At 46.3% G+C, this 13442-nt stretch overlaps 2 long non-coding RNA genes across 2 annotated transcripts; both read right to left on the bottom strand.

The window, feature by feature from the left end:
* Positions 1 to 177: 177 nt before the first annotated feature.
* Positions 178 to 1138, bottom strand: LOC143736522 (uncharacterized). Its single transcript, XR_013203468.1, has 2 exons — positions 589 to 1138; positions 178 to 484 (listed from the first exon to the last, which is right to left on the bottom strand). It is a non-coding gene; the product is annotated as an uncharacterized LOC143736522 (long non-coding RNA).
* A 6107-nt stretch (positions 1139 to 7245) lies between these two features.
* Positions 7246 to 7787, bottom strand: LOC143736521 (uncharacterized). The gene is made up of 2 exons (XR_013203467.1): positions 7657 to 7787; positions 7246 to 7552 (listed from the first exon to the last, which is right to left on the bottom strand). It is a non-coding gene; the product is annotated as an uncharacterized LOC143736521 (long non-coding RNA).
* Between the last annotated feature and the right edge of the window lie 5655 nt (positions 7788 to 13442).

Here is a 13442-nt window from a genome sequence, read left to right as displayed (position 1 = left end):
GACCAAACAGCATGAAAGTTTTCAAGAAACACGAACCAACTAACAACACAAATTGATAAGACTTACTGGTGATGTTTGTGATGCTTATTTCTCACTAACATGATGTCACTTCCTGGAAGATTATGTCATTAAGGTGTAACGCTAAGGTCAAAGGTCACACAAATAAATGAGGCGGGATCAATCACCATTTGCCAACAATTATATTCCCCTTAGGTCAAGTATACATTTTATCACCATACAACAAGCAAAACCTCATAAATGTGCACCAACTCAAAGTCCAGAGTTATCCCAATTGTCCATGGTCCATCACCATTGTAGGTGTTTAAGATGTTATAAGTACATCGTCCATGTTTGTTCGCCAAGGGTTAATTCCATGGAAAAAGTGTCTTTTGTTCAGAAGTCCAGATACACTTCCACGTTGAAGATAACAACAAGAGCTTGAACAAGTTGAGAACCCTCAATATCAAGCAGATACCAAAACCCTCTGGTCAAAATAAAACAAACAATATAACATGAGGTTCAGCAAGCAAAATACTTTTGCACAATATACCTTTGTTAATAATAAGGAAACAAATAAAATCAACTCACATTGAGAAGTTGAACACAAATGTTCCTCAACAGGGTTTTCCAAGCATGGAAAGAGCATGTGCTCTCAGCTAACAGGTATCCCTAACTCACACTTCCCTCTTCCTTTTACACTCTTGTGTAGAGATAAGGGCTCCCTAGTGCCCTCTAATGGCCTGGAGTAAAATTGCAACTCTCATTCACCATTGGAGACAGGTGACAGTTTACTAGAACTGTTACACACCCCCCCTCTCAAAAGAAGGCCTGACCTGGCCGTAAAACTTTTTCAGATTTTCTACATGGTATGTCTCAACTTGTTTAGGTTCGGTTAACAGCTCAACTCTGTAGTTTACCTTATTCAACTGTTTCAAAACTCTGGCAGGCCCATGCCACTTAGGTGCTAGTTTGGCCATAAAGGCATCCCTTGCATGAGACAACGGGTGAGTACGAACCCAGACGAGTTCCCCTTCCTGGAAGGTCTCCTGCCTCCTCTTCAGGTTGTAGTACCTCTGTTGTCTGCTCTGGGCTTTCGCAACATTCTCCTTTACTCTCTCCAGAAGTGACTGCTGACGTTCAACAACTTCATACTGTAACGGTCACTTTGTGTTTTATGGCAATCTGTGTTCAAATGAGAACTGCGCATGTGCGTAGAGTGTCCGTTAGTATTTGACAAGTGAGGAGAGGAGATAACCGCTCTGCCGACTCTTTGTATTCTTTATTTTATTTCCTTTTATATTGTGACCAGAGTTGGATGTTTGTTTGTATACTTTTACTCACTCGATCCCCATGTATGCGGACGAGTGCGAAGTTTAAGTACTTTTATTAAACGCGGGGAAAATACGCCACCTCTCGTCTCTCGTGCATCTCTTCCTCCGACTTCTATTGGTTTTCTCTGGGCAACATCCTAACTTTTGCGTGACAAAGTGGCGCCCGAACAGTGTGGATCTACCAAGGTTATCTAATTGTCTCTTCTCTCCCGACGGGTTATCGTCTGACATGTTCGTGCTACAGTGGTGTATCCAGGCAAGTCAAGTGGCATTATAACCGTGGTGGCCGTGCGGCGTCCGTTGGATGGATCTGTGATTGCGTTTCGTGGATTTCCTGCTGTTTAAAAGAAAAACAAAAGAAGAAGATTTGTTCGAGCTCGATCGGATTTTCAAGTACACGGAGTGCAGGTGACATTTGATGTTTTGTTTCGTTTAGTTGGATTGATTTTTTTTTCTCCCGACTGGACGGACAGTGTATTGTTCTATTACGAAAAACATTGACAAAAGAGAAATAAGAAGGAAAAGGACACTTGGAAGATTGACCTTCTTTTTTTTATCTTTTTTTTGAAAAGGACAACAACGAACATTTATTTTGCATTTTTGCTGTATTGGACATTTCTGGAGTGAGGCACAAGACTGTTGGTCACTGTTTTTCGTTCATTTCACATCACGTGGCCTGACAAGCGCGAAAAGGAGAACTGTTTCTGAGGAAAAATATATTGAAAACAGAAGATGGTTGAAAATTACGAACTAGACTCGCCCCCAGGGTCGCCTCGCCTCGGGTTGGGCGACCGGGGGATGGTCCGATCTATTTCACGCAGTCCTGGACTTAAAGTGAGCAGGTTAATGGCCTGGGGTGTGTGGTTTGTTTTCTAAGACAATACATTAGTATGAAACCGTGCCATGTTCTTATTGGTTTGTGTTGACTGGTTCTAGGTTGACTTATATTATGTTTTGTTCTTAAAAAAATGGAAACTTTTCCTGTAAAATGTATATTCCCGGGGGTTTATGAAAAAATTCTGTTTACTTGTGACTTTTTTTTTTGTAACCTTGGATAAAAGGGGTTAAGATGAGTTAATGCCTGTCATGTATGTCAGTATTTCTCACAATTTCCCTTGCATTTCTGTGAGGTGGGATTATTCGACTATTCATGTATGAAGTTGTTTATTTCCTGTATTTTCACAGTGCTGTTGGCTGAGGGCAGCCACTATTTTTCCAGGGGGGACTCTGTAACAGTCACTTTGTGTTTTATGGCAATCTGTGTTCAAATGAGAACTGCGCATGTGCGTAGAGTGTCCGTTAGTATTTGACAAGTGAGGAGAGGAGATAACCGCTCTGCCGACTCTTTGTATTCTTTATTTTATTTCCTTTTATATTGTGACCAGAGTTGGATGTTTGTTTGTATACTTTTACTCACTCGATCCCCATGTATGCGGACGAGTGCGAAGTTTAAGTACTTTTATTAAACGCGGGGAAAATACGCCACCTCTCGTCTCTCGTGCATCTCTTCCTCCGACTTCTATTGGTTTTCTCTGGGCAACATCCTAACTTTTGCGTGACAATACGCAGATTGGTCGGGATCAGGCGAACGATATTGGAACAGTTCAAGGGGTCCTTTCAACTTGCGTCCTAGAGCGATTTCCGCTGGGGTATACTTCGTACTCTCCTGCCACGCTGAATTGATTGCAAACCTGAACTCATGTATCCAATGGTCCCAATTCCGATGATTGTCCTTGACATATGAGGCAATCATGGTCTTAAGAGTTTTGTTTACCCTTTCTGTCAGGTTAGTCTGCGGATGGTATGCAGTGGTAAGTTTTTGAATGGCCCCCCATTGTCTACAGGTAGCGTTCAGAAGTTGTGAGGTAAATTGTGGTCCTCGGTCTGATACCAAATACGTAGGTACCCCCCAACGGGTAAAGATATCTTTGATAAGGATGTTAGTTATCAAAGGTGTCTTAGCCGACCGCAAAGGGAACACCTCGACCCATTTGCTACAGTAATCCACAGAAACCAGTAAATACTCATTCAACTTCTTGCTCCTTGGAAATGGTCCCATAAGATCAATGCCAATCATATATCCAGGTTCTTTTACCGGAGTAGATTGAAGGGTTCCAGAAAGTTTGGATATATGTGGCTTGTATTGTTGACAGGTTTGGCATTGTTTGCAGTGATCCCACACATCTCGCTGGATTTCTGGCCAGTACCCCACGTTGAGTAGTCTACGCAATGTTTTCATGCGACCCAGATGCCCACTTAAAGGATTGTCATGTGCAAACTGGAGAAACTGCTGCCGGAGATCCTTTGGGATGACTACTTGCAAAGTATGACCCTCTTGACTTTCAGGGACACATCTGAACAGAAAACTGTTCTGTACAACGTAATGGATACGTTGGGGATCGATAGGGTTAAGCTTTGCTTCATCCCACAGAGGCTGCAATGATTGATCACTTTTTTGACTTCGACCGAGTTCTTCCCAGTTGATCGATAAGTCTCCATTAACATCCTTTGCCTGGCATACCGCAACACTTCCCAGTGGCTCTCCCTCAGGCATTGCACGGGACAACGAATCAGGCACAACATTACATCTCCCTTTCCGGTATCTGACAGTAAAGTCGAATCCCTGGAGTCGAATAGCCCACCTAGTAAGTCTCGAGGTTGGACGAGGATGGTTGAATACCCAAGTGAGTGCGGCATGATCAGTAAGAACTTCAAAGGGTTGCCCTTCTAGATACTGTCGCCATTTCTCAACTGCCCAGACGACAGCGAGGCACTCCTTCTCTGAAACAGCATTTGTCTTTTCAGCTCCTTGAAGCAGACGGGATGCATAAGCGATGACATGTTCTCCCTTTTCCGAATCCTGAGTCAGTACAGCCCCAAGTCCTAAATCGCTAGCATCGGTCTGCACTTTAAAGGATCTACTTGAGTCTGGGGGCACCAGAACCGGGGCCTTTTGCAGGGCATCTTTCAAATCTTCAAAAGAATGTTGGCACTCTTTATTCCAGTTCCATGGTACACCTTTCCTTTTAAGTGCATGAAGCGGAGCAGCACGTTCTGAAAAATATGGAATAAATCGGTGATACCACCCAGCAAGACCTAGGAATTGCTCAACTCCCTTAATGTTTTTAGGCACAGGAAAATTCTTGACAGCATCCACTTTGGAATCCTCTGTCTTGATGCCTTCCGCTGAAATGACATGTCCTAAGAAAGTCAGTGACTTCCGTACCAATTTACATTTCTTAAGATTAAGGGTTAGGCCAGCCAATTCCAGCACGACAAACACCTTCGTCAGATCCTGGATGTGTTGCTGAATGTCTCTGGAGTACACAACAATGTCATCTATATACACGAAACAACATTTGCCAATAAGATCTTGTAGAACTTTGTTCATGAGTCTTTGGAATGTTGCTCCAGCATTTTTCAACCCAAATGGTAGACGGACAAACTCATACTGGTTGTACTTTGTAACAAAAGCAGTTTTTTGGATGCTACTCTCATCCATCACCACTTGCCAGTACCCAGTCTTGAGATCTAGGGTACTAAATATTGTTGCTCCGTAAACAGACTCCAAGATCTCTTGTATCTGAGGCATGGGAAAACCATCTAGTGGGGTTTTGGCATTCAGTGCTCGAAAATCCACACAGAAACGCATTCCACCATCCTTCTTGGGCACAAGCACTACTGGAGCTGACCATGGGGAGACAGATGGTCGTATTACCCCTTTATTCAGCATGGCTTTGACTTCCTCATCAATAAAGTTTTGCTTCTTGATTGAAACGGGATATGCTCTTTTCCGTACTGGAACAGGGCCATTAGTTATAATCTGGTGCTTAATGATAGAGGTTTTACCTAATGTATCTGTACAGACAGTCGACCAATTAAACAACAACCCCTCTAAACGCCTCTTCTCTGTACGGGATGCATCCGCAAGACCCACCAACTCCTTGATGGCAGCTGTGGTATCGCTAGATACTTGTACTATCGGCAGTGCACAGTGTAGGTTAACTGATGATGGTTGCTCATAACAAGAAAAAGGATGTACTGTTTCTTTCTCTCCAGGCAATGAATATGTGGAGGAGTCAAAATCCAACTTGACTCTGCATGTTACCAGGAACTCAAGGCCTAATATGAGCTGAAAAGCTAAGTCCTCATCTCTCATGATGAATAGTCGCACTGGGTTTGTGCATCCTTGCAAGGCACACTCCCAAGTAACTTCACCCAATGCCCTCTGGACATGTCCATTGGCAAGGGTAAACGTCTGTCCCCGACTAGACCGCCAAGACTCCGTCTCATCCTTCCATCTCCTCCACAATGACTCCTGGATTAATGAATAGGAGCTGCCTGTATCCAGGACGGCTTCACAAGATTGGCTACGCAAAATTATAGTCAAGGTTAGAAGTTTGACATTACCTCTGGTCACTAATGCCATGCTGTGACTTCCGGGTTTTCCTCTGCTATACCTATCTTGGCCTCCTCTTCTGGAAGACTGTTCAGCCTGACGTTGCTTCCAGAAGGCCCTTTCCTCAGCAAGGTCTCGCTCTACCAAAGCTCCTGTACGCACCAGGTCATCAAAGGTATTCACTGTTCCTCTCAAAATACTAGCAATACGGGGATTACAGTTTCTTAAGGCAGCCTGCAGAATCTCTCTCTCAGACATCGTTGGTTTCAGTCTAAGGCATAAGGCTCGATACTGGAAAGCAAATGTTCGAAGATCCTCATCAATCCCTTGTTTTCTCTCTCTTATCCTCCTTTCCGCTTCAACCTCATGATCATCAGGTAAAAAGGACTGCAAAAAGGCAGTTTTGAACTGACTCCATGTTTTAACTTGTGCTTTCTCAGCCACCCACCAATCCTTGGCGGTATGTGTCAGTACTGATGGCAGAGTTGCTAATATTTCAGCATCACTCATGGGTCGGACAGCCAGATACTCTGCACATTTTTCCAGATAGGCTATCGGGTCTTCATCTCCGGTGCTCCCAAATTTAGGGAATTCAATTTTAACAGCCATTCTATAAGGCAGCTGGTGTAGCATTGTAGTTAGATGTACATCTGGTGTTGATGTGGTAGTTGGTGTGGAGGTAGATCCAGGTGTAAGACAAAGCGAAGATTTAAGATGGTAGTCTCTTCTTTTCATGCAATCCATTATTGTTTTACCCATCTCTTGTAGCTGGTCTTCTATGGTTCTCTTCAGGCGGTTAGTCTTTTCTTCTACAAAATCAACAAGATCTTCTTCCAACTTCTTCACACTTTGGTTGAGTGATGATTGAGTGGTCATTAGCTGTATCAAGTCTGGCTTCATCCCCTCAATAGCAATTAAACGCCGGTCATATTGCTGAAGATAATTCTGAACAGAGGAGTCCACTTCATGAACACGTTCTATACTCTCTTTCTCCATATTACCAATTCTGACCTCCAGTTGTCTCACCTTTGTTGCAATAGTAAGACTGATCAGACTTTCATCCTCCTCTTCTGGTGGTGGTGGCGGAAGACAACTTGAGTCATTGTCTTCTTCTGGAACAGCCACTCCTCCTTCTGACTGTAAATACAGGCTGTTGAATGAACAAATCAGCTCTCGAACTGGCTCACGTCGGGTTACAAAAGGTTCAGAAGTATTGTCTGGTTCCATTTTGAGATTAGACTCAACGTTGTCTCATGCACAGGCATCAAGCAAGTCTTAAAAGTAAAATATGAGGCAGTTATCAGTCACAACCCATATATTCTTAAATTGCAACCAAGCCCTTGAATAAACACACATGGGGGAAAAATAAGCTTATTCAAAGAAAACATACGTTTCAAAAAAGCACACTCTCATTTCACTCTTGAGGAAAATTGTTAGGATGGTGATTCACGTCCCTGTTCGGGTGCCAATTATGTAACGCTAAGGTCAAAGGTCACACAAATAAATGAGGCGGGATCAATCACCATTTGCCAACAATTATATTCCCCTTAGGTCAAGTATACATTTTATCACCATACAACAAGCAAAACCTCATAAATGTGCACCAACTCAAAGTCCAGAGTTATCCCAATTGTCCATGGTCCATCACCATTGTAGGTGTTTAAGATGTTATAAGTACATCGTCCATGTTTGTTCGCCAAGGGTTAATTCCATGGAAAAAGTGTCTTTTGTTCAGAAGTCCAGATACACTTCCACGTTGAAGATAACAACAAGAGCTTGAACAAGTTGAGAACCCTCAATATCAAGCAGATACCAAAACCCTCTGGTCAAAATAAAACAAACAATATAACATGAGGTTCAGCAAGCAAAATACTTTTGCACAATATACCTTTGTTAATAATAAGGAAACAAATAAAATCAACTCACATTGAGAAGTTGAACACAAATGTTCCTCAACAGGGTTTTCCAAGCATGGAAAGAGCATGTGCTCTCAGCTAACAGGTATCCCTAACTCACACTTCCCTCTTCCTTTTACACTCTTGTGTAGAGATAAGGGCTCCCTAGTGCCCTCTAACGGCCTGGAGTAAAATTGCAACTCTCATTCACCATAGGAGACAGGTGACAGTTTACTAGAACTGTTACAAAGGAACAAGCTTTTGTTAAAGGGCTTTTACAAAACACTAACAGGATGGAAAGTGCTGAAAGAAAATATTTTCAAAAAAACATGTTTGATTCTAAACATTTAATTACAGAAAATAAAAAAAAAATGAATTAAGTAAAAATTGTTTTATTGTAGAAGTTAGTGCAATGCCTAGAGACACAATAACATAAAACCTCCATTCGAACCAGATCAGTGCAATTATTTAAAAAAAACATCCTTAATGTCATTTAATGGTTATATTATGGTGGTAAAGTTACCTAATAGCATTACATAATATTGTTACGTCCTAGGACGCAATGTGTTATGTTTATTTTTGTTATTTCTTTTATTGTTGTGATTTGATGTTGTGTGTAGTTTGTCTTCTCTCTCTCTCTCCCTCTCACTCTGTGCAGGGCTTGATTGGGGCTCAGCTGTGGTTGATTACGAGGAGGAGCGGAGCGGCTAACTACTGCGATACACTGCAGTGTGGGCAGGGCCGGCCTGTGGCATAGGCGGAATAGGCAAATGCTAGGGGCGCCACTCAATAGGGGCGCCAACATGAGTGAACGAGTGAATTTTTTTTTTTAGATTTTTTTTTTACTAATACTTTTTTAAAAACATTAATTCAAAATACTACAAAATAAAGCAAAAAAACTCCACAAAAACTTAACTAAGTCCCCCGCCTCCGGTCCGGTGCATCAATCTTCCCCCGCCCAGCGAGTGCTTGAAATGCGTCAGTAACAGAGCGCGCGCGATCGGTTTACTGTTGGTAATCTGTTGTGTAGCGTCGTCCCTCGCTGCATCCAATGTAGACAGCATTGCTTTCGTTTGAGGGCACTTAACACACTCAAGCACCCCGTAGAAACGGGCCTGGCAGCTCGCACCAGGTCTAGACATGGTGAAAGTTACCTGATTTTGACGGATGGTCAAATTTACATGACATATTTTAGATTAGCATTATAGCAAAGCCGTCTAAAAAGAAAACCTGGCCACTCCCTATTAAGTCCTATTGTACCGAATTTTGGTTGTAGTTCCACCAGAGTTCCACTGGGGGGCGATTGTCCGAGTGCAAAATGAATGGGAGTCTATGGGGCTAGACGGCTAAATTTGTCTGTTTCACCCGATTGCCGTTGAGAAATCTCAGATTTGAATGTAGTTCTCTTACGAGAGGTTCTCTAGTATTGCGTAAGTTTAGCTTACGCTACGGGGGAAAGATTCATCTTCTCGAGATACTGAAGCCAAAAAATTATCCTTAATTTTGTATTCATTGTCAACGCAGTGCAGCAGCTAGCAGACCTAGAGCAGGCCATCTCGCGTGCTCATTGGCTGCCCTGCGGGCAACTGCTGCAGCCTACCAGTGAGCCCGGCGTGACGTCACGCCCAATGAAGGGCGCCCGCGCCTTCATAGCGTCACAGCCCCCCAGAATGGGCGTGGCCTAGCGTATAAAAGTAGGGGCTGTAGGCTGACTTCCCTGGTTTTTCGTCTCTTCAGCGAGCTCTTCGCATCGCTGGATCTGAGAGAAGCCACCGCCGCCGTCGAACAGCGAACAGCCAGCTGAGGACAGCGCTGAGGAAGCCGGCCGTCTTCGCCACCTTCAGCCATCCGTGCGAGCTAAGCTATCCGGCAACGTATCCTTTTTTGCCTTGCTATATATTCTAAAAGAGCAGCAAGTGTCTTTTTAAAGATGCCTCGCACTTCCTGCGGCTCGTGTAGAGCCCCGCTCAGCACCGGAGACCGCCACCTGATCTGCGCTCTCTGCCTGGGCCTGGAACACGCAGAGCTCGCCCTTGCGTCCGGGGGCTGCGAGCTCTGTGAGGAAGAAGCGCCGTTCCCTGAGACAGCCGGAACCTGTGGCCACAGCGACGCGCTCACCGGGGAACCTCCCTCGAGCCTCGCCTTCGCCTTCCCCGCCTCTCCTCACCAATGCGCAGCTGCCGCTTACGAGCCTCATTGCCGTCGCATCGGAGGATGAGGCCGAGGAACACGCCACGAGAGACTGCTGCTCCATCCTGGCATCGGACAGCGAGGAATGGTCACTTCATTCCGCCGCCTATTCGATCCAGGAATCCACCCGTACCCGCGCTGGAGCGGATGCGAAACTGATGCGCCTGCTGGCACAGGCTGTTGACCGTCTCGGGCTCGAGTGGTCGCTGCCAAAGGAACCCGCGCCGAACAGGCTCGACGGTTGTTTACTTCAGAGTCGCCGCCACGCAGCTTCAGCAACTAGGCCCGCTCCATTCCTGCCGGAACTTCATTCAGAGCTGACGAAGTCGTGGAGTACACCATTTTCCGCGAGACTTCAGTGGCATGCCTCCGCGTCGCTCTCCCAAGTGGACGGCGCCGCCGAGAAAGGGTACACTGCTATTCCCCCTGTGGAAGAGGCGGTACCAGCGTACCTTTGCCCGTCCTCTGCGCGATGGCGGTCACGGTCAGCCCTCCCGTCTAAAGCCTGCAGAGCCACGTCTGCCTTGGTTGGCCGCGCTTCTGCCGCCTCTGGCCAGGCCGCATCTGCTCTACACTCATTGGCTGTGCTACAGATCCTGCAAGCCGACCTCCTCCGTGAATGGGATGAGAAGGGCCGGGATCCAGCTGCGGTTACGGACCTGAGAAGTGCAACGGATCTCTCTCTCCGCGCCACCAAAACCGCAGCCCAAGCCATCGGACTAGCCATGGCCGCGTTAAATGTGACAGAGAGGCACCTCTGGTTGACGCTCGTGGATATGAGGGAAACTGAGCAAGCCACCTTCCTGAACGCGCCACTCTCCCCCACTGGTCTCCTCGGCCCAGCGGTGAATGGGATCGTTGACCGCTTCTCTGAGGTGCAGAAGACCACGCAGGCCATGAACCTCTTCCTGCCGCGACGCTCGAGTACCGCCACAGGCCGCTCTCGCGAGAGACAAAGCCAGCCTCCTGTGCGAACCAGCACCCAGCGTCCAGCACAGCCTCAGCCTTCGCAGCGACGTAAGGGCGGCCGCCCTAGGTCTCGCTCAGACAGCCGTCACAGACCGCCGCCCCCCAGAGGGCCTCGGCAAAGAATTACGCTGAAGACTGAGCACGCGAAGCCCTCCTAACAGAGAGAGAAAGACACGGCGACCCAAAAAAATCTCAAAAAGAGTATAATGTCTGGTCCGGCTCACACCGTCAGTGTTTTAAGTGTAGTGAAAGTGCCCACGCCCCAGTGTTCACCCCTACACATAAGCACTCCGAATCCCATGTCACTCACAGAGCACACTCTCATAAAGCGCAGAAAAGCCGCTCGAGTGTTGAATGTAAGAAATGTGTCCACAGGTCTGTGCCCACTATCTGCCCGCTCTGTTACACGTTCAAAGAAGCAGGTTATGAATGTAAGTCTTGTGCCTGCCAGAGAGCGCTCACGCTTGCTAACACAAACCTCCCCCCGGGCTCCGCCCGCGTGTTTAAGTGTTATCACAAAACGCAGGGCGTTGATAAAACGCTCCCCATCCATTATGATCGGGGCGTCAGATGCAGTTGTAAGTCTCGTGCCCGCTTACGCGCACTCACGCTTACAGAAAGTTTTTCCGCCCGGAGCGCTGCTCGCGCGTCAAAAAGTGAAAAAAGAATGTTCCCCATCCCTTATGATTGGGACATCTCACATAAATCAGCCGGTTTCGGCTCTCAGCGAGCAGCCATTGCCCAGAGAGCGCGCGCACCGCGCTTTCGGCTCCGGTTCAGTTTCACAAGCCCGCAAATGGCGGCGGTCTGAACCCGGAGGCCATTCGCCCCCTAGCGGCTCACATAGCTGCATGGGAAACTATCCCAGGGATTTCAGAATGGGTGCTGAGCACAATAAAGCAGGCTATACACTTCAATTCATTCGCCGTCCCCCGTGCTTTCAAGCCCGGACCGCGACGATAGTGAATGCGGAAGTAGCACACCTACTTCACGCAGAAATAGCGAAGATGCTGTGCTAAGATCCAAGATGGCGCCGCGGATGGCTGCCTCGGTGTGGAGCTCTCCAGCTATTGTGTTGGTTTTGTTCGTTTGTTCTGCGTTTAGTCATTCTTTTCCTATCAGTTTCACCAAAGACGAACTACTGGACATTAGGAAACACACACCAGAGACCTTTTCTACAGTTTTTGATTATTCGGTCGTTTTGCTGGACATTCTCGTCGGAGGTGCAGCGTTGTTGTTCAAACGCGCGTTCAGACGCAAACGCGGGAAGCGAGCCGGCGCGCTGGTTAAACTCCGCGAGCGCGGCCTGCGCACTGCACTCCCCAGCATTCATCTCGCGAATCTCCGATCCCTTCCTAACAAAACGGATGAACTTCTTCTCCTCACCCACACTAACAAGGATTTTTTAAACTCTGCTGCTTTGTGCTTCACTGAAACCTGGCTGAGTGAAGCCATACCGGACAACGCAATACATCTGCCGGGCTTCCAGCTGTTCCGAGCGGATCGCATCGCGGAGCTAACGGGGAAAACGAGAGGTGGTGGATTGTGTTTCTACATTAACGAAAGTTGGTGTTCAGATGTAACAACACTGAAGAAGATGTGCTCTCCTAATTTAGAGGCACATTTCATAAACTGTTAACCCTTCTACTCGCCTCGGGAATTTTCCTCTTTCATTCTCGTGAATGTTTACATCCCTCCAGACGCGTGCGCGAGCGCGGCGCTACAACAGCTGGCTGAACAAATATCTGAAACGGAACAAAGGTACCCAGACTCTCTTTTAATCATTCTTGGGGATTTTAACAAAGCAAATCTTTCCCGTGAACTACCAAAATACAGACAGCACGTTACATGTCCCACCAGAGACAGTAATATACTGGACCACTGTTACACCACAATAAGAAATGCGTATCACTCCGTCCCACGGGCAGCTTTGGGGCTCTCTGATCACTGTTTGGTTCATCTCATACCGACCTACAGGCAGAAACTGAAATCAGCTAAACCTGGAATAAGGACTGTGAAAAGATGGACTAATGAAGCAGAGCAGAATCTACAGGCCTGCTTTGATTGCACTGATTGGACTGTTTTTGAAGCTGCTACCAATGATCTGGATGAGCTCACAGATACTGTAACATCATATATAAGTTTCTGTGAGGATACATGCATTCCTACCAGGACATTCTTATCATTCACTAATGATAAACCATGGTTTACTGGGAAACTCAAACACCTTCGTCATGCCAAAGAGGATGCTTACAGAAGTGGGGATAAAATCTTGTATAACCAGGCCAGGAACAGATTGACAAAGGAGATCAGAGTTGCTAAAAGGAACTACTCTGATAAACTGAAAAACCAGTTTTCATCCAACGACCCATCATCAGTCTGGAATGGCCTGAGGAACATTACCAACTACAAGTCACCATCCCCTCGATCTGTGGACAATCAACACCTGGCTGACGATTTAAATTCATTTTACTGCCGGTTTGAAAAGCCCTCATTCACACCACACTCCCGGTCTGATCTGCACTTCACACATTCAGCATCACCTCCTGTTCTCCAATTATCACTCCCCCCTCCTGCCATCCAACCTGAGCTTAAGGTCTGTGTGGAGGACGTGAGCCGAGTCTTCAAAAAACAGAAGACTAGGAAAGCCTCAGGCCC

Source organism: Siphateles boraxobius, unplaced genomic scaffold (genome assembly GCF_051911475.1).
Source record: "Siphateles boraxobius isolate OS27281-9 unplaced genomic scaffold, OSU_SipBor_1 130, whole genome shotgun sequence".
Classification (NCBI taxonomy): Eukaryota; Metazoa; Chordata; class Actinopteri; order Cypriniformes; family Leuciscidae; genus Siphateles; species Siphateles boraxobius.
Note: the sequence above shows the minus strand (reverse complement) of the source record. Positions and strands in the feature narration are given on the sequence as shown.